The sequence below is a fragment of the Tursiops truncatus genome, chromosome 9 (genome assembly GCF_011762595.2).
Source record: "Tursiops truncatus isolate mTurTru1 chromosome 9, mTurTru1.mat.Y, whole genome shotgun sequence".
Taxonomy (NCBI): Eukaryota; Metazoa; Chordata; class Mammalia; order Artiodactyla; family Delphinidae; genus Tursiops; species Tursiops truncatus.
The window spans coordinates 4549587-4566959 of NC_047042.1; the positions used below are offsets into that span (position 1 = coordinate 4549587).

Here is a 17373-nt window from a genome sequence, read left to right on the forward strand (position 1 = left end):
ATGTATTTAAAAAGAAAAATGGAATCATCATCATCATCATTATTACTACCACTATCACCATCATTATCACCATGATCATCATTACCATTATCAATCCCCTTTAATAGAATCTAGGCTAGACCTGGAAATTAAATACTACTTTAAAGAAAATAGTAACAGAAATTCATGATATCCTGAAACATTTGGAGACAACTAAGTAGAGATGGCAAGTATGTAGTTGGATTTATGAGCCCAGAGTTCAAAATAGAGGTCTGATATATATATATATATATATATATATATATATATATATATATATATACACATACATATATATATATGATGATAGATGTGCTCATACATTTAGTATGTATATCCAACGCTCAACCATTATCAGTAATTGTAATATCCTTAATAAACACTTAATACAAACAGTCTCATCAATGTGAGTCCCTAGCTGTTTTCATTAGTAAAATCATAAATATCAGAGCTGTGAGGAAATTTAGATGGCATCCAGTCAGTAAAACTATGATCCAAAATAGACTCCTTTCTCTGACTGTCCCCTCCCTGAAACAGTTAATTAACCCATTCTACTCTCTCTTAATTCACCCTGTAGAAATATCTAGCATCACACATTTCACTGCAGTGTCTTGCATTTCATATAAATCCATCCCTTTCACTAATTGTGAAACCCTTCAGGGCATGAACATAATGTATGTATTCCCAGCACCTTGTATAGTTTCTGACACACTGGGAAAGAAATGTTTTTTCTGAGGTTAATGAGTGAATGATGTTTTCTTCATTGCTGTGATATTTTCCCCTGAAGCCAAAGGTGATTATTTGTGTTTATTGTTGTTAAAAATAATTTGTACGATATTGCCCTTTCCTTCAAATTATTTATCTAATTTAAAATCCTACACAATCCATCATAACAGGATCAATCTCCAACTGTTATCAACTCCAATTGTTTTGGGCCATTTCACCCTTATGCAAATAAAAATAAATATATCCTAGCAGTATAAACCAAGGATAAAATCCCAAAGCACACAAACTTTTTCTCACTAGTTGCTATTAGTCATATAATTAGTAATATTGATTTTAAGCTTACATATCTCTACCTGAGTTATCTATCTCTAACAAAATTGAAAGATTATTTGCCAAAAGTAAAAATAATCTATGTATTTGGCAGCATCCTTCTATTCCACTAATACTACTCTCTTTTTAAAATATGAGATTTTCCTTGCAGAATGTTATTTTTTAATAAATACTGGCTCCTAGGATAAACTGCTATCATTAGTACTCAAACCCCCATTTCACAGTCCATTCTGGTTACCATGACAGCATGAGCTGAGGCCCATTGTCTTTTGCTTCCCCCATCCAGTTCAGATTCCAGATACAACCTTAAACTTCAAACTAGAGAACAGTGCAGTCATGGTCAAGAAATAGGGAAGATTTCTGAGAGAGGCATCTGAGCAAAGCTGATGAGATAAAAATGAAAATAATGGCCAGCAATTACTGCTCACTTAGGTGTGATGGGTAATGTATTTAGAAATTTCAGAAGAATACTTTGGTCTTACTTGCAGAAACTCCTTGTCCACTGGCTGAGAAGACATAGTTTGGTGGAATGCAGACATCTCAGACCTTGTAATTTGAGGGACTGAGGAGTTGAGTAAGATACTGAGAAAAAAAATATAAATTCCTTTAGCTTTTGCAGTCTCTACCAGTTTAGAGCAGTGGCTCTGGGAAGTTGTTGATGCTACACAGAAAACCATGAAAAGATTACAGCCCAGATGTGGCAGAGCTATTCCTAGATGTAACAGACTTTTTTCTATAGTATGCAGGGATGTATCGATGGAGACCAGGCATAATCATGCTATCCTCTTTCCATGGATGATGAGCAAAGCCAATGCTGAATTAAAGAAAAAACAAAACAAAACTGTTTAACCTCTAAAGCAGCCATTTCAACCACAGACAGGAAGGCTGGGGAAGATGAAATTGTCCTGTCATGAGTGTCCACATTATTTTCTCTATCCAGGTTGCCTGGATGAGGAAGGAACCAAGAAAATTACAGCCACCAGCTTTCTAAGTGAGAGCACCCGACAGCAATCAGGCAGATCTCCTCAGTCTATTCATGGGAAACGAACTTATGTCTGGCAAAGGTGGTTAAACAGAAAAGAATGAATAAACAAATCCAATGGGGGCTTAGGAAAAAATCCTAAAACATAAAAGGGGAAACACTTAAAATATGAATGTGTTAAACGGCAGTAATATTTGAGCACATTTGCTTTATTCTGCCCTTAATCACATTACAGAAAACACACACAATTGAGATTTCCACCAGCCCTCCAGCCTCTTGAATCAGCCCCTATCTGATATCAAAATAATGTTGATGTCAATATTTCCTGCCCTTTCCCACCACTTCATCATCCCAGAAGTTTGCAGACTAAATTCTTCTTGGTGATTCATGTAGTAACTTAAACAATTTCTGTTACTTGTGGAGTTACACTATAAAAACACAAAAGTTTAATACTTATAGTGTCTAAACTCTCAAGATAAACAATTAAAATTTGAGCCAAGAGAGATTGGCCAGTGGAAAACTATATGAATGTTGTCTTTTTGGTTGCTGTTTATTTGCTTTACTACAGGATAATAGAGTCTAGAGATGTTCTTTAATTCTTTGTTAACAATCAGACAATAAACTTGTGCCCAATATTACATACACACGTATGCAAATACACACACACACACATACACTACGCCTACAGGGTTCATAAAGTGAAAATATGAAACCAAACAACAGAGAAAAGCACAAAAATAAAATATACATAATGGTGATAGGAAAAAGAGACTGCATTAACAAATTTTAAAATACCACTATATACTAGTTGCAAAAGACACATGTAAATTTTTTTAAAAAAGAGCCATATGCAAAATAAAGTAAATAAGCAAGGCAGGTACAGCAAACCAGGGAAATGCAGAAGAAATGAGAAAGTGAAGAAAGATTAATATTACAGTGAAACCCAAGGCAAAAAGCAACATACAGAAAAAATAACGTGTGTTGAGACCCGTAACACTTTAGACACTTGATGATACAGTGGACATAAATCTTTATGCTGCATAAGCATCTGCACCAATACTTATTAACCAAAACTCTATAAGATTGTCAGAAATGGCCATCAGCTTTTGAGCTGGGACAGAAAGTCTTTAGGCTACAGGGGCGTCTGCTGCTGTCGGTCCAGTAGCCCATCCATTTCATTTCCTTTTTGTTCTCCCCAAGGTCAGCTCTGTGACAGCAGGAACTTTTTTCTTTTTTCTTTACTTTCCTATGCCCAGAATCTGGAAGCATGGCTGGCAACGTAAAGAAAGGTCCATGATTATTGCTTGAGAACGATAGAAGAGCAAACCTCTCCACAATTCTTTTCTCTTCCTGCTCAACGGATTCACCCCAAATCACTCCCATCCCTTTCTGCCTTCCTGCACTTGAAGAGAGCAATCCTACACTTGAAAAGGCTCAGCCCCTCCTGTCCCCTGCATAATAAACCCCTGGTGTTGTGACTCTCTATCCTAGAGTCTGGATTCGAATCATGTTAAAATCTCTTCTCTACCTTTTCCTGTGCTTCCCTTGGCATTGACCCAGACATGAGGACAGATATGACAAGATCAACACACAATAGAGAAATTGGTGAATGTAGGTACCAAATATATAGGAATATCAAATATAAATTTCACTCTGACCATTATGTAAATTTTATTTAACAATGTATTTAAATATAGATAAATATATATTTTTTAGCTATTCATGATTACCAACTTTAAAAACTGATCTGGGGAATTCCCTAGTGGCTCAGTGGTTGAGAATCCACCTGTCAATGCAGGGGACACGGGTCTGAGCTCTGGTCTGGGAAGATCCCACATGCTGTGGAGCAACTAAGCCCGCTAGCCACAACTACTGAGCCTGCGTACAGCTAGAGCACGCATGGCTGAAACCCATGTGCCCTAGAGCTCACACGCCGCAACTGCTGAGCTCATGTGTTACAAGTACTGAAGCCCGCGAACCTAGAGCCTGTGCTCTGCAACAAGGGAAGCCACTGCAATAAGAAGCCCGCTCACCACAACAAAGAGTAGCCCCCCTTTGCCACAACTAGAGAAAGCCCATGTGCAACAACGAAGACCCAACACAGCCAAAAATAAATAAATAAATAAAAATAAAAATGGACTGATCCAGATTACAAAAGGATTGTTTTTCTTTATCATTAACCCCCTGTTACAAGCTCTTGGAGTCTCCAATTTCAGGCCCTCTCACACTCTATTTTTCATGATTTGTATAACAAGCATTGTATCTTCTTTTCTCTTTTAATATTTCAAACATAAGACCACATTGGTCTTATTGTACACATTTTATGAATAGTGACATAACCAGTATCTACAGTCATTTTAATTCCTTACAATGCCTGGTGTTACTACTCCAGTCCTCCTACAGCTGATAGGCTTCTCATTCTAGAGGCAAGTAAAGAGACCCTTACAACAAATACATTTCACTTAAAAAATATGTGAGAGCAGATGACGTTTAACCAAATAGTGGGATATGAGACAGATCACCCATCTCAACTTGCAGCGGATGCAAAATGGACATTCACCACACTGATCTCTTATTGCCTCTTTCTGAAGTTTTATTTGTTGGTAGCCTAAGGTGATTCGCTTGCTGATGTTTTTATTACTCACTTCAATCAACAACCTGTTTCATTACACAGTATGTGTGTCTCAAATTGCATCTCAGATCTGGAGCCGTGAACATGACTGCTCATGCTGCAAAGGGGGCCAGGTCCCCTGAGTGACTCCTGGAAGGTCTGGGCCTTGGACATGGGTGGCCTCTCAGGGATCAGCAGCATGGCAGTTGCCTTGGGAAGTTGCACATTTTCATACAAGCTGCAGAGGTTTTGTGGAAGCATCTCGAACAGTGAGATATAGCACTGGACTGCATGCTTTCTCCCTCACTTCTGGAAATAAGAACCCTAATCTAGGGGGAGCCTCTGCACATGGTCATGCCCACCCTCCTGTGGCCTTCATGCCCAGACTTGCAGGGCAGGTGGCAAGGGGCACTTCCCTCTCCATACAAGGTTCAGAGGGACTCTACATAATGCCAACACATGTCATTTTTACTGAATCAAATTCTGGGGCTTCCTTGGTGGCTCAGTGGTTGAGAGTCCGCCTGCTGATGCAGGGGACATGGGTTTGTGCCCCAGTCCGGGAAGATCCCACATGCCATGGAGCGGCTGGGCCCGTGAGCCATGGCCGCTGAGCTTGCAGGTCCGGAGCCTGTGCTCTGCAATGGGAGAGGCCACAACAGTGAGAGGCCTGCGTACACCCCTCCATGCCCCCCCCCCAAAAAAAAAAAAAAACTCTAATGATTACATCTGCAACTTAATTAAGGCAGACTTATTTTTAGAGTTTTCACTGAAAGCCTGGGAGGAAAATAGGCAAATGCTTCCTCTCACCACCCCAGAAAAAACAACAAATCAAAGTCTGAAAGTTACTAAAAGAATGGCATATAGGTAAATCATCCCAGAATTAAATATAGCAACACATTTCACTCTGATTTGTGCCGTTTGGAGAAAGGGTGACATAACATTTTTCATGTTTACTTTTTTGGAGCTCCTGGAAGGCAGGATGTAGCCTCTGCTCAACCCTGGGAAACCTGGTAGGAGCATGGGCCTGCCACCACCTTGAAGAGGGCAAAGCTTCCTACTTTCTGCAAAAGCTCTTCCTTTCCCTGTTTAGAAGCCGGGCTTTTGCCCCACTGTCCACTCTTTCTCTGACTTGGTAAAAACTCAAGACTCCAGTAGGTTTTACATACAAATCTTTTTTTTTTTTTTTTTCATTTTAAGAACTACTCTCCATAAAGCACAAGACTTGTCCTTTTTTTAAAAGGCAACTTATCAAATCACACAAGACTTGTCCTTTTTTAAAAGGCAACTTATCAAATCAGAGAAAAGATTTGGGTAGAGATCATATCTGGAAGTCTTGCAATGAAAACGATTAGGCACAACCTGTTCTTCTGATTAATTGTCTAAACGGTGATTGGGCTGGCCTGAGAGAAAACCAAAAGGTGAGAGTGAAAAATGTGGCCATCTAAGTTACCTACAGGAGGTCATTTGTTTGGAAAATGTAAACAAATGTATGTTTCCACACCATTTCAATACACCTATCTTTAGTTTGCATGACTGGGGTTGCCAAATGGAAGAAAAAGCATCAACCCACACTTCCATGCCTTTGGTCTCCCACCCCTGCTCCATTCTGTTGATGGAGATGACTTTAAAGGTGAACAATCTCTAAATTAGCTTTTTGTAGTGATGAGATTAGACACCTATTTCACTTTGGGTTTCTAGAAACTGTTAGTCTACTAAATATCTATGGTGATAAAAGAACCTTTCCCGTTGGGCACGATTTAGATGAATAAAATACTTAATTCTTCATACTGTCCCAATGAAACATGGATTCAAGGGAAAGTTTTTGAAAAGTTCGAGTTTAAATGATGTCTAAGTTGGGATGTGTGGCAGGAGGCAGGTAGAAAATAATTTATTTAACATGACCTTGTGGGGAGTCTACACTGTGCTGGGCACCTCCACAGTGGTGGACAAAACCAACGTGTGCTCCGAAGGACGTTCCAGAGGGGTTGCCGAGAAGACAGAAATTTGTCCATAATGGAAAAAAAAAATGTTGTTACTAATCCAGTGCCAAGGTGACAGTTAGAGCCAGACTTTTAACTGGAACATAGGCTTCCTTAACTCAATTATATTAGTATGCCCCAAATTGAAGCCAGCCTTCTCTATGGCTTCTCCCACCATACAAAGTACAACAAAAGCACTACCCCCCACGCATCCTCAGCTCCCTCTCTGAGGGATGGCGCCGTAATGCATGTAGGTGGACACGCCACAGAAGAGGCATTTTCTTTGATGTTCCCTGGACTCCTTTTACCCCACATCAAATCTATCCCTTTTTATCTTTTCATACTGTCTCCATTGTTTTATGTATCTATGCTACTCCTCTCCATTTCAATCTCACCTCCCTAAGTTAACATGCCATCTTTTTTTCCCCCCTGGATTCCTTTTATAAGCTCCACAGTAGATCCATGCTCCATTTTTGGCTACACAGTTGTTCTCTGTTGAAAATCATCCCTGTGTTTGTAGAGTTTCCTGATGATATGAGTCCTGACTTCCCTCTAGGAGAATTCAGGAACTAAGTTTTCAGACTCTTTGCTGCTGGGATACATGCTGGGTTCTGCCAATCCGATACAAAGGAATGTGAGATTTCAATTCAAATCAAGGGATATAGAGATGAAAGCATATTCTGGGATCACCTCTATCACATCAAGACAGAGAGGCGTGCCACTGCCAGGGACAGTAGTGGGTAAGGGTTCCTGACAGTAGAACCAGATGCCCAGCTGAGTTGATAAGTGACCTTCAGTGGCTACAGTGATGTCCCCACTTGAACATTGTCCCTTTGAGCGTTACTGCTCCATATTGAGATATGTGCAGAAACTGAAAGGAAACATTGAGAAACCATTACAGCAACTTGACATCAGCACAACATCCAAGGGTTTGATTAATTGAACAGAATCGTAATCAGGGTTTTGTCAAATTCACCGGGTGAGTTGCTCGGGGTGAGAGCTGTAGGCTTGTCATGCTTTGCAGAACAATGTTGAATGTTGGTGACATTTCAAGGTAAATTTGTAAACTGTGACTGAGAAATGGCTTACAAACTGAGAAAATATACATGTTATGAATGTCCCTCAGCTGGGCTTTATCTGATATTTTTCACATGATTAGACTGGAATTGTGAGTTTTGACAGGAAGACTACAGAGGTAAAGAACCATCACATTAGATCATATTAAGGTTACATACTATCAATATGTCTTATCACTGTTGACTTTGACCTTGATCACCTGGCTGAGATAGTGTCAGATTTCTCTACTGTAAGGTGACTGCTCTTTAGAAAGTCTTCACTATACCCAGTGCACATTTAAGGTTGGGGAGTAATGCTCTACTTCTTGAGGGGACAGTAATCTGCATAAATTATGTGTCATTCTTCTGCATGAGAGAGTTGACACTTATCCCCCATTTATTAATTTACTACAGCATTTATTTATATCAGTACGGGCCATGAATTTTTATTTATACTTAGTATTGTAATCTAGTATTACATTATTTATTTATTGCTCAAACTATTCAATCTTTCATCATAGCAAACTTTTTCATATGGCTCCTGGGTCCCTATGTCATTCCCTAACGCTGTGTTTTGCACTATTTGCTAGTTTTGAAAACTTCCTTGTTTTTGGCATTGTGCAATGCTCCAGGCTCATCATGTGTATACCATGCTCCATCCTGAGAATCAGCCATTTCTCCAAGGAGCCCTGGCTCCTTTCACTGAAGAATGGTATTTGGAAACCAATCTCTGGGTGCTGGGGTGCTTGCTGTCACTGGGGTGTTATTGTTTGTAGTCTCTTCCAGCTGACAGTACAAGAACATATTTGTAGTCATACTAACCCATGTATACACACATATCTGTAAGTATTTCTGCATGGATCAGTCTCTATCTATATTAAACTAACCAAACATAAGTTCATCCTGATGTCTCTAACTCTCATCCATTAACTCATTGATTATTTTACACTTCTCTCTGTAATCTTTCACTCCAACAGTGAGAAACTTGGTTCCCAAAAACTGTCATCATTTACTTAGTGGCTTGATTCCAGTACACTCCTGTTAGAAGTGCTAATCCACACCCTCTTGGGAAACAATTTTATCTACCAGAATAGAGACTATGTGCAGTTCATTTTGTTATAAGGCTTACATTCTCTACCAATTTCCAGAATTCCTTAGGTCGAGAAAGGTTTCCTCCTATTCCCTCCAATGAGGTTATTCCAGGTATTTATAATGCAGTTATAGTCTTTGTCACAGTCTACATTCATCCTAGGCTTGCCCAATCTCCTAAATATTTTTTTAGATAATTCATACCTTCAGACTTATTCATTCTGATGGAAGGTTCTATGGGGCTTGAGAAATGTATAGTGTCATATATCCACCACTAGAGTGTCACACAGAATAGTTTCACCACCCTAAAAAATTCCCTGTGCTTCACCTATTAACCTTGGCAAACGCTGGCACTATTGGTCTTTTTACTGTTTTCCCTTTTCCAGAATGTCATATAAATGGAATCATACAGTATATGACTTTTCTAACATGGCTTCTTTTATTTGGCAATATGCATTTAAGATTCACTCACAATTTTGCACAGCTTGACATCTCATTCTTTTTTTTTTTTATTTATTTTTTGCAGTACGTGGCCTCTCCCGTTGTGGAGCACAGGCTCTGAACGTGCAGGCTCAGCGGCCATGGCTCACGGGCTCAGCCGCTCCACAGCATGTGGGATCTTCCCAGACCGGGACACGAACCCGTGTCCCCTGCATCGGCAGGTGGACTGTCAATCACTGCGCCACCAGGGAAGCCCCTTCAGCTCATTCTTTTTAATCGTTGAATAGTATTCCCTTTTACTCATGCACCACAATTTGTTTATCCATTCACCTATTGAAAAGTATCCAGTATCCAGGTTGCTTCCAGTTTTTGACAACTATCAATAAAGCTACTATAATCTGTGTGCAGGTCTTTGAGCAGCAGAAACGATGAAATCAGTTAGTGAAATATGCAGGAGCGCCTGTGTTGGCTCTTATGGAAAGAGTGTATTCAGTTTTGAAAACAACTGTCAAACCTAAATGACTAAATCACTTTGCATGAACACCAATATTAAATGAGAATTCCTATGGTTCTGCGACCTCGTCAGCGTTTGGTAGTGTCAGTTTGAATTTTAGCCATTTTAATAGTTATATAATGAAAACTCACTTTTATTTTAATTGCATGTCCCTCATAAAAATGGTGTGGATCATCTTCCCATATGGTTACTTGCTTCCTGTATATTTTATTTGGTGAAATGTCTATATAAATTTTGTCTATTTTAAATTATTCATTTTCTTATTTTTGAATTCTTGAGTCTTTAATGTTCTTCATTGTGCATATTTTGGGTACAAATCTTTTATCATACATGTACTTTACAAGCATTTTCATGTAGATGAAATGGTAGATGGTCTTTTCATTCTCCTAAGAGTGACTTTCACACAGCAGGTTTTTCTTTGCTTTGTTTTGTTTTGTTTCCAATGTTAGCAAAGTCCAACTTATCTATTTTTCCTTTCATGAGTCACACTTTGGTCTTGTACAAGTCTCCTCAGCAAATCTAAGGCAGCAGAGGTGTTCTCCTAGAAGTTGTATAGGTTTGCATCTTACATTTAAATCTATAGTTCATTTTGAGTTATTTGTTGTGTAAGGTGTAAAGTCTGTGTCTATGCTCAGTTTTGCATATAGATGCCTAGTTGTTCTGGAAATATTTGTTAAAAATACAATATCTCTATTGAATTGGCTTGCTCCTTTGTTAAACATCAGTGTCTATATTTGTATAGGTTGAATTCTTGGCTCTCTATACAGTTCTATTGCTCTATGTATGTGTTCTTTTCCCAATACTGCACTGTCTTCATTATAGAATCTTTGCACAAAATCTTGAAATTGAGCAGTTTGAGTCCTCCAACTTTGTTTTTTCATATTGTTTTTTCTATTCTGTCCTTTGACTTTCAGTATAAATTTTAGAATTGGTTTCACACACAAAAAATAGACACAGATATATTAAAATAACTTGGATTTTTTATTAGCATTATATTAAATCTATAGATCAAGTTCAGAAAAATTAACAGTGTATTTTCAAATCCCTGAATGTGAAATAACTCTCCATTTACAGTAGATCCTTTTGATTTCTTTAATCAGAGTTTTTAGTTTTCAATATATAGATCATATACATTCATAAATCAATCTATGTATTTTGTCATATTAACAGATAAAAAAAACAATAAGATCATATCAATAAATGGAGAAAAAGCAGTTGACAAAATTCAACACTGATTATGGTAAAAGAAATCTCAAAAATGGAAGTAGAAGGAAAGTTCCTTAGCAAAATAAAGAACATATATGAAAAAACTACAATTAATAACATGCTTAATTAGTGGTGAGAGGAGATCAACTCTTCCTTTATAGGATAGAGAACAAGGCAAGAATGCCCTCTCTTTCCATTCTCATTCAATATCAAACTGAAAGTTCTATCTAGTGCAATAAGACAAGATAACAAAACAAATTAATATATAGATTGAAAGAAATTAATAAAACTGTCCTTAATTGAAGATGACATGATTGTTTAGGTAGGAAAGCACAAAGAATCAAATAAAATCTCCTAGAAATAATAATCAATCATACCAAGTAACAAGATATGAGATTAATATGCTTTTCCATATATCAACAAGGGACAATTGTAATATAAAAATTTTATAAAATAACATTTTAAGTAGTAACAAAAAACTGAAGTATTTATGCATAAATCCCTTAACTTTTTTTGGGACTTTCACCGTTGTGGCCTCTCCTGTTGCAGAGCACAGGCTCCGGACGCACAGGCCCAGCAGCCATGGCTAGCCGCTCTGCAGTATGTGGGATCCTCCCGGACCGGGGCACGAACCTGTGTCCCTTGCATCAGCAGGCGGACTCTCAACCACTGTGCCACCAGGGAAGCCCCTTAACCTTTTATTTCTAGTTATAGCTTCCATGAATATCTCTTTCATGTATTTTTTACATGGAACTTTGAATATGTTTAGGATACATTCATTTAAGTAGATTTACAAGTGTCACCCTAGAATGCATATGTTTAAAACTCTGTTACATATTACTAAATCAAACTGTAGAAAATTTTGTAATTTGCACTCTCTCACCAATGTAGAAATACCTCTGATTACTAGACTTACTTATTTTATTAGGTGATTTCACAATAGATTAATATGCTTCACAGATACAATGCCATACACAAAAAGAAATATACCAATAAGATTATTGGCAAAAGGCATGGACTGTCAATTCATTAAAGAACCAGAATATTCTCTTAACTTACAAAAAATGGTTACAACTAGTAATTCAAGAAACTGACATACAAATAAAACAATACTCTGCACCTATAAAATAATGGGTAAAGAATAAAATGATATAAAATGATCTGTTTGGCAAAGCCATGTGGAGACAAGCTCTCTTAAGCACTACTAATGAGAGCAAAAAGTGGCTCAGCATTTCAAAAGAAAATAGTAATTTCTATCAAAATATGAAGTGTATGTTACTTTGCTCAAGACATTTCAGTTTTTTGAATTTATCCTAAATGCATAATCAGAGAAGTTCACAAAGATGCATGCATGAAGATGTTCAACAAAGCATAGTTTGAGCATACAAAATCTTTAAACAATTTTAATGTAATTTTATTTATGACTATTTGAGAAAATTAGTATATATTCAAACTATAGAATTATTTGCACTGAAAAGGATCTTATAGGTTTATGTGTTTCTATGTGAAAATATGTTCAAATTTGTATATATATATACATATGTGTATATATATATGTATATACATACATATGTATATAAGCTGCATGTATGATCCCATTTATTTAAAATTGTATGGCCATGTATATGTGTGTGTGTGCATGTGTGTGTGTGTGTGTGTGTCTAGAAATAGAAAGAAGAAAAGACAGAATGAAACTCACTAAAATGTGTGGTTTTATGCTTTCAAGTGTTTATATATTCTGTAGTATTTTAAAAATTTATGAGCGTGCATTATTTTATTTTATATTTTGTGGTACGCGGGCCTCTCACTGTTGTGGCCTCTCCCATTGTGGAGCACAGGCTCTGGATGCGCAGGCTCAGTGGCCATGGCTCATGGGCTCAGCCGCTCCGCGGCATGTGGGATCTTCCCGGACTGGGACACGAACCCGTGTCCCCTGCATCAGCAGGTGGACTCTCAACCACTGCGCCATCAGGGAAGCCCGGCATGCATTATTTTATTAGCAAAAAATTATAAAGCTATTTAAAAAACATATTTATTTATTTGGTTGCACCAAATATTAGTTGTGGAAGCCAGGCTCCTTACTTGCAGCAAGCAGTCTCCCTAGTTGTGGCATGCAAACTCTTAGTTGCAGCATGTGTGTGGGATCTAGTTCCCTGACCAGGGACTGAACCCAGGCCCCCTGCATTAAGAGTGTGGAGTCTTATCCGCTGTGCCACCAGGGAAGTCCCATAAAAAGCTATTTTTTAGTTAAGAAAAAAGCATGCTTGTTAACTCCTTGAAAGGCAAAACTAGTAAAAAAAAAAAAAAATCATTATTGTACTTTTTTCTATCCATCTCTTACTTGCAGTTATTTAATGTTGAAATTTAAATTTATTTATCTAACTTATTTTTACTCAAGAGTTATTATTTTTCAGAATGATGTGTAAAACAAAATAGTAGGCCTAATTCTCCTTTTGATTGTTTCTAATACTCATTATCTATCTTTTGCAAGAACTATTTCTCCATTCTTAACACGTTTGAAATGTTGAAAGGACTCAGGGAGAATGCAGCTGCCTTGTGTTTATGCAAAACCTGTTCTGAAATGAATTTCTCTTTATCCAAAGCAATAAACAACAATAATGTGGGCTTGTGAAAATATTCTCTAATATATGAAAGAATGAAACACTGCACTCACAGTGTGGAGGGAGGATATATTTGTGGGGGAATCCTTTTTTAAGGGAAAAAAAGTCATTTTAATCACTACTTGCCTGATGAATTCAAATCAATTTTAGTAAACAGAGACTCCTGAAAAAAGTTTTTAATGTGATGAATAGTTGACATATTGAAACAAAAGGAAGTTGGCTAAGAAACAGTAGCAGAATGGGCTTCACTGCACTGGAAAACAGAAAGCAGATCAATATGTTGAGAATGTTATGAGCAATTTGGAAGACATAACTCCTAACATTCAGAAGAAAATAACAGTATGGAAAAATGAGAAACATAGAGGAAAAACACTGATAACCAGAGTCCCCAAAGACAGGAGAACAATAGAACAGCATGAATTATGGCAGAAGAGCCCACCTTCTTCCTGCCGTAAACCTAAGCCATGTCTGAAAATAGAAATAACCTCCAGAGCCCCAAGAAACTTCTCTTGTGTGGGTTGTGTATGTATCCATGTACAAACACTTCCACTGCCCCTCAAGATCTTGCTAAGTGATGTCCTCTTATATTAAACTGAAATTTTATCTTTGTTAATTTTAACAGGAAGAATTATAATGAATTTTGTCACTACTGTGATAAAATTTTATCAATTAAAGAATGGAGAAAACTTTACAAAAGTGATAGCCATTCAAAGGAACATGCAACCAATTTGTTACGTAGGGACCATTTCTTGAACTTGTCAAACTAGAAAGAAGAATGTTGATGGTATGTGGTCTCTGGTGGAGGGAGTGCAAAGAAGTTGAAGAAGAGTGGGTGATCCACTTTTAGCTTCAGCTCAAAGCTGTGTTTGATGATCATTTTTTTGGTGGGGAATGGGAAGCCGGCAATTTACACTAGCAGAAGTTCCTTATATCTTTAAAAGAATTGGAAACTTAGGATCAAAGAAAAAAACAAAAGCAACATCAAAGTTTTCTTGCCCTAATCTGTGCTCACATTCCATTTAAGAAGGCCACAGCAGATGTGTAAGCATTTTGGACTCATTATTCAATGATTTTAAGGTCTGTGGTCATCTTGTATTCAAGCTGCACTTAAAGGAAACAAAATTGTGTATAATACAGAAAAATGTCTTTTTCTGTAGGCAAAGTAAAGGCTAAACATGAAAAAGCCTATATACATGTGGAAATAATACATCCCTACAACACACTGAAGATCCCAGAAACACAGCTTCTCTATCCCCCTTTCTCTGTTGTCAATATGCAAAACAAAATATTTAGGTTCATCTAGATATGGAACATATTTCAGTTTTTTCCACACAATAATCTCTCACTAACAGGAAACTTAGTTATGTTGTGTCTTTGTCTGAAATCATAATGTTCAAATATCACTCTCTATATGTATATATTTAACATGTCTTGGAATGAAAAAGTCATTATATGTCAAAAACCAGCAATTAGAAAATGATATAACTTTTCAACAGTTGTCAAAAAATGTTAATTAAACTGTTGTTTTCTTCAAGAAAAATATAATAGGCTTTATATTTAATTTTCATATTTAACTTGTGTAATAGTAAATGTCCCTTAAGATAAATTCTATGGTACTAATTTGTCCTTTAGATTTTAAATGTTGAAGTGTCAGTTCTGAGAGTTTGGACACAAACACCACACTGTCTGGACTAGAAGCCCTGGTCACATCCTTTCCTTGTACTGTCTTTAGATGAAGCAGTGACACTGTGAGTCTTTGTTATTCTCTCCTTGTACTTTCTGCCTATTTCCTAGACCCTGAACTGCTTTTGGCAAACTGTAAGCAAAATGTATACTACATAATGGCATCTTCAGCCAATTTTCAGCTCAAATGCAAGTTTTTGCCCTCACACTATAACTTCAGTGATTCAAATAAGGAGCTTAGACACGTTTAAACACCCAGATCGAAGCTGCCATTTTCCTAGTTTTCCTTTTTTTTTTTTTTTTAATAATCTGGGGGTGTCAAGAATATTTGCTTTGGTGATCACTTCTTCATTTCAATATTTAGAAAGAGTCATGAAGAGAATATTAAAGAAGAATCTGCATTGATGAGTAATCAAAACCAAAAAACATGGAGTTTGGCAGGGAAGCAGGAAATGGATACAGGTGGATGTCAGAATATTTTAGTAGATTATGGCAATCAGCAGTTTTGAAAAAGTAGGTTTCATGTAGCAAGAAAGACATGGGCAGCAAAAAATGACTTTAGAAATTGCCAGCTGTGATAAGTGTAATTAGCATTGACACAGTCTTGTTATAACATCTGTGACATGTATATTAACCAAAAAAAAAAAAAAAAGATCTTTGGAACACAGAGTTCTAAACATCTATACGTGATTGTATTTCAAGCTGACAGGCAATAAGCAATTTAAAGTGATTTGTTTAATAATAAACAAGAATAAACAACATTTATTTAAAATTACAGATAATTCAATTTTTAAAAAAATCAACTGATGCATAACATAGAAAATTAAATACAGAATAAGGGAAAGTGTCACCAACTTAATAGGGCATTCTTTTTTAATGTTATAATAATCACTTTATATATTTTTAAAATTAGTGTTAATTGTTTTGATTAAACATTTACTATGCATCATTTACTTGAAGCATTGGAGACCTATGAACAGTCTCTGTTACGCTGAAGGTGCCACTTTTGGTTTGTGAAATGGAGCAATTTTAACATTTTCAAAATGATAAAATAAAAAGTAGTGTGTTTACTAAAGGGAATTGCTTTCCTATCATAAATAAAAATGTTCACACAATTTCTTTCAAGAAAACAATAAAAGCATAACATCCAAAAGCAAAACCAGACATTTCAGTAGCAAAATTCTCTTAATATAGAATCAATGGAATAATTGTGCTTAAGTGGATGATATATATGATTCTGGCAGGATATTTTTCAATAAAATGTAAGGTCGATTCTTGGTTCTAGGTGGGGAGTGGGCTTAAAAGAGATCAGTAAGTTAATAATAAAGACTCTGGTTGTTAGACTTGGACCAAATTCCACATAAAGAAAAACTGGGAATGACAGGTGGGTCCTTCCCCAGATGGGGAAAACTGTGTGCTGTGTCCATGGAATAAGTGGGGGAACATAGGTAAGGTGGTCGATGAAGAAACTCACGGATACTGTTGATTAAAGCTGAAACAAACAGGAAGGTCAAGTCCATGTTGTGTCCGGGAGGTAGAAGAGTGGAGATCAGAGAGATAAAAAGATCACTTAGCGTCAGCACCGGATTAAAGATTGGTTCAGCTGAAAGTGCAACCTTTACTTCCATAAAGGGTAAGCAGTCTTCCTCTTTTGTGCTGTCTTCTGGAGCCCAGAAACCAGCGACGGGCAGGATTTAACAAATGACTGAGTTAAAGTGGACTGAAGAAAGCTTTCCAGCGACAGCTTGGATTTCACATCGGTGGCCATTGTGATTGTTGAAGATGATAGCAGTGATTCTCCGTCCTTTATCCCAGTGCTGTCCATGTTTCTTCAACAAATTCCTCATTGTTGGCTCCCAGTGTAGATTTGCTGGAGGATATATTGCAGTCATTGAAAGTAATTGCCCAAATTGCTTGCTAATTACATAGCGCTTCGTATATAATATGTTGACGCTGTAGTTGATATTTCAATCTCTGGCTTGCGGGATTGATCTAGAGGAGACATATCACATCTGGTTGCATGGCAATCAAGAGTTTATGCAAGGCTGAGCCCACATCTTTTGATGTTATGAAACCAGCTTACATCTGAGAAAGCCCACACCTAAAGATCAAGCATTA

General features: G+C 37.1%; 1 pseudogene; it reads right to left on the reverse strand.

Moving 5' to 3' along the window:
* LOC101329492 (uncharacterized) overlaps positions 1-17080 on the reverse strand; it is a 29788-nt pseudogene extending 12708 nt beyond the window's left edge.
* Positions 17081-17373: the final 293 nt, after the last annotated feature.